This window comes from Dunckerocampus dactyliophorus, chromosome 6, assembly GCF_027744805.1.
Source record: "Dunckerocampus dactyliophorus isolate RoL2022-P2 chromosome 6, RoL_Ddac_1.1, whole genome shotgun sequence".
In the NCBI taxonomy this organism is placed as follows: Eukaryota; Metazoa; Chordata; class Actinopteri; order Syngnathiformes; family Syngnathidae; genus Dunckerocampus; species Dunckerocampus dactyliophorus.
Window position 1 is genome coordinate 122501 of NC_072824.1, and position 5000 is coordinate 127500.

Consider the following 5000-nt stretch of genomic DNA (forward strand, 5'->3'; position numbering starts at 1 on the left):
CGCGTGTGACGAGGGGACGGCGAACCGCTGCCTCGGCAATCATCGGCTTCACGGGTGCCATGTGCACTTGCCCATAGAGGCCAACCCGCAGGCTGGAGGAGCCGTCCGCCCGAACACCGGCACCACGGCCGGCCGGCGGGGGCCCTCCAAAGGCGGGTCTGGTTTACCGCTAGGTCAGTGGGGGCTCAGGGGGTTGGGGTGCGTGCGAGCGCGGCCGGGTGGGGGGCAATGGCCCCCCGGGTGGCCGCGCCGGAGGTGTCACTCGCCTCCAGTGAGCACTCGGCTCCTCTCTGTCGGACACCCGGAGGTGAAGCGCGGGCCCTGCTACCGCGCCGGAGGTCCCACTCGCCTCCAATGAGCACACTCGGCTCCTCTTTGTCGGACACCCGGAGGTGAGGCGCGGGCCCCTCTTACCCGCGCCGGAGCCTCAGCTTGCCTTCCAGTGAGCTGGGCTCCTTTTTATTTTTCTTTGGAGTGGGCCACCCGGAGGTGGAGAGCGACCCGCAGACGAAGCACGGCCAGGGGCCGCCGGATGCCGCCCATGGCGGGCGCTCCCACTCCTCTGACACCTGCGAAGCAGCAAAGTGCTCCTTTTCGATTCCTTGGCCACCCGGAGGTGGAGCGCGGACCCAGCCACCGCGCCGGAGCGAGCAGCAGCCTCGCTCCGAGTGTGCGCCCGCAGACGAAGCACGGCCAGAGGCCGCCGGATGCCGCCCATGGCGGGCGCACACACTTTTCTGACACCTACGAAGCACCAAAGTGCTGCTTTTTGGGATTCGCCACCCGGAGGTGGAGCGCGGACAAAGCCACCGCGCCTAGTGTGCACCCGCAGACGAAGCACGGCCAGAGGCCGCCGGATGCCGCCCATGGCGGGCGCACACACTCTTCTGACACCTTCGTAGCACCAAAGTGCTGCTTTTTGGGATTCGCCACCCGGAGGTGGAGCGCGGACAAAGCTACCGCGCCGGAGCGAGCAGGAGCCTCGCTCCGAGTGTGCACCCGCAGACGAAGCACGGCCAGAGGCCGCCGGATGCCGCCCATGGCGAGCGCACACACTTTGCGGACACCTCGGATTGGCCACCCGGAGGTGGAGAGCGACCCGCAGACGAAGCACGGCCAGGGGCCGCCGGATGCCGCCCATGGCGGGCGCTCTCGCTCCTCGGACAGCTCCATCGGCGCAGCATGGCGCTCGCGGTCGTCATTACCCGCTGGCGAGGCGCGGCCAGGGCCGCCAGGCGTCGCCTATCGCGTGCGCAAACTCCCAGCAAGCACCAACGTGCTCCTTTGGATGTTGTCATCCGGAGGTGATAGCGCGGCCCGGGCCGCCTGACGCGGCCCATCGCGGGCGCTCCTCGTCGGACACCTGCGTCACACAGCCTGGGTGCCAGCTGTGGAGTGACACTTGGAGAAAAAGAAGCACAAGTCACTCATATCAAAGTTCCCGTTCCCTTTTGTTTGTGTCACGCTTGGAAATGCTTGAGAGGTGACACTTTGTCAAAATTGCAGCTGGTGTCTCATCATCATCATCACCGCTGCTCATCAGCCTTCCTTGGATGCCTGCCATGCACGCGGCCCAACGGGGCACTCAGATGGGGCGGGCAGCCCGGACCGCCTTGCGCGGCCCAACACGGGCGCCCGGGGGGACGCGGAAACCCGTTTTAGAAAATAACCTCCAGGGGTTTTCCAAGAGCGGCACGGCCCCAGCTCACGTCCGTGTTTCAGTGCGTCAAAAGCGGATTCAAAAGTGTGCTTTTCTCGGTACTTCCCCTGGAGGTCAGTGTTTCTAAAAACTGGGTTTCCGAAATCGTGCTGGAGGTGTTTTGGTCAACCAGGAAAAATGGCATTTACGGGAGAGGGTAAAGTATACCCCCCCCCCCCCTCTCGGCTGATTTACCCTCTCCCGTAAACGCGTTTTTTCCTGGTCGACCAAAACACTCATTGACTCCCATTCATTTGACACTTTGTCATTTTTTCAGCACTTTTTTCGCGCATTGGGTACTCCGCCCATTCACTCCCATTCATTTGACACTTTGTCGTTTTTCCAGACCTTTTTTCACGCATTGGGTACTCCGCCCATTCACTCCCATTCATTTGACACTTTGTCGTTTTTTCAGCACTTTTTTCGCGCATTGGGTACTCCGCCCCATTCACTCCCATTCATTTCACACTTAGAAAAATCATCCGAGCGGCTCTCCACGCATTTTATAGCCGCTTTGGGGCTCCAGCCGCCTCGGCCTTCATTTCTGACTAGGCTCGTGTGGACTTTGTCGTTTTTTCAGCACTTTTTTCGCGCATTGGGTACTCCGCCCCATTCACTCCCATTCATTTGACACTTTGAAAAATCATCCGAGCGGCTCTCCACGCATTTTATAGCCGCTTTGGGGCTCCAGCCGCCTCGGACTGCATTTCTGACTAGGCTCGTGTGGACTTTGTCGTTTTTTCAGCACTTTTTTTACACATTGGGTACTCTGCCCCATTCACTCCCATTCATTTGACACTTTGAAAAATCATCCGAGCGGCTCTCCACGCGTTTTATAGCCGCTTTGGGGCTCCAGCCGCCTCGGACTGCATTTCTGACTAGGCTCGTGTGGACTTTGTCGTTTTTTCAGCACTTTTTTTACACATTGGGTACTCTGCCCCATTCACTCCCATTCATTTGACACTTTGAAAAATCATCCGAGCGGCTCTCCACGCGTTTTATAGCCGCTTTCAGACTCCTGCCGCCTCGCCTGCACTTCCGCCTCGGTCCGTTAGGATTTAGGCCTTTTTTCAGCACTTTTTCTCCGTTCCTCCGGGGCGACAGCGGCTCTCCACGCATTTTATAGCCGTTTTCAGACTCCTGCCGCCTCGCCTGCACTTCCGCCTCGGTCCGTTAGGATTTAGGCCTTTTTTCAGCACTTTTTCTCCGTTCCTCCGGGGCGACAGCGGCTCTCCACGCATTTTATAGCCGTTTTCAGACTCCTGCCGCCTCGCCTGCACTTCCGCCTCGGTCCGTTAGGATTTAGGCCTTTTTTCAGCACTTTTTCTCCGTTTCTCCGGGGCGACAGCGGCTCTCCACGCATTTTATAGCCGTTTTCAGACTCCTGCCGCCTCGCCTGCACTTCCGCCTAGGTCCGTTAGGATTTAGGCCTTTTTTCAGCACTTTTTCTCCGTTTCTCCGGGGCGACAGCGGCTCTCCACGCATTTTATAGCCGTTTTCAGACTCCTGCCGCCTCGCCTGCACTTCCGCCTAGGTCCGTTAGGATTTAGGCCTTTTTTCAGCACTTTTTCTCCGTTTCTCCGGGGCGACAGCGGCTCTCCACGCTTTTTATAGCCGCTTTGGGGCTCCAGCCGCCTCGGCCTGCATTTCTGACTAGGCTCGTGTGGACTTTTTCAGCACTTTTTTTGTGCATTGGGTACTCTCGCCCATTGACTCCCATTCATTTGACACTTTGTCATATTTTCAGCACTTTTTTGGCGCATTGGGTACTCTCGCCCATTGCCTCCCATTCATTTGACACTTTGTCATATTTTCAGCACTTTTTTTGTGCATTGGGTACTCTCGCCCATTGACTTCAATGCATTTACTGCAACTCCTGCCTGTGTCCGCCAGAGGGCGTCTGGCTTAACAGCGGCTCTCCACGCTATTTCTATCCGCTTTGAGGCTCCAGGCAGCTCGGCCTGAGTTTCTGAATTTCTCCCTTGACACTTTGCCATTTTTTCACCTTTTTTCTCATTTCATCCAGGGACACAGCGGCTCTCCACAGACTTTCCCGCGGCCCCTGGGCTCCAGGACCCTAGGCATGGGTTTCTGCCTAGCTCCCTTGACACTTTGCCATTTTTTCACCCTTTTTCTCATTTCATCCAGGGACACAGCGGCACTCCACAGACTTTGCAGCCGCCCCTGGGCTCCAGGCAGCTCGGCCTGGGTTTCTGAATTTCTCCCTTGACACTTTGCCATTTTTTCACCTTTTTTCTCATTTCATCCAGGGACACAGCGGCTCTCCACAGACTTTGCAGCCGCCCCTGGGCTCCAGGCAGCTCGGCCTGGGTTTCTGAATTTCTCCCTTGACACTTTGCCATTTTTTCACCTTTTTTCTCATTTCATCCAGGGACACAGCGGCTCTCCACAGACTTTGCAGCCGCCCCTGGGCTCCAGGCAGCTCGGCCTGAGTTTCTGAATTTCTCCCTTGACACTTTGCCATTTTTTCACCCTTTTTCTCATTTCATCCAGGGACACAGCGGCACTCCACAGACTTTACAGCCGCCCCTGGGCTCCAGGCAGCTCGGCATGGGTTTCTGCCTAGCTCCCTTGACACTTTGCCATTTTTCCACCTTTTTTCTCATTTCATCCAGGGACACAGCGGCTCTCCACAGACTTTGCAGCCGTCCCTGGGCTCCAGGACCCTAGGCATGGGTTTCTGCCTAGCTCCCTTGACACTTTGCCATTTTTTCACCTTTTTTCTCATTTCATCCAGGGACACAGCGGCTCTTCACAGACTTTCCCGCGGCCCCTGGGCTCCAGGACCCTAGGCATGGGTTTCTGCCTAGCTCCCTTGACACTTTGCCATTTTTTCACCTTTTTTCTCATTTCATCCAGGGACACAGCGGCTCTCCACAGACTTTGCAGCCGCCCCTGGGCTCCAGGCAGCTCGGCCTGAGTTTCTGAATTTCTCCCTTGACACTTTGCCATTTTTTCACCCTTTTTCTCATTTCATCCAGGGACACAGCGGCACTCCACAGACTTTACAGCCGCCCCTGGGCTCCAGGCAGCTCGGCATGGGTTTCTGCCTAGCTCCCTTGACACTTTGCCATTTTTCCACCTTTTTTCTCATTTCATCCAGGGACACAGCGGCTCTCCACAGACTTTGCAGCCGTCCCTGGGCTCCAGGACCCTAGGCATGGGTTTCTGCCTAGCTCCCTTGACACTTTGCCATTTTTTCACCTTTTTTCTCATTTCATCCAGGGACACAGCGGCTCTTCACAGACTTTCCCGCGGCCCCTGGGCTCCAGGACCCTAG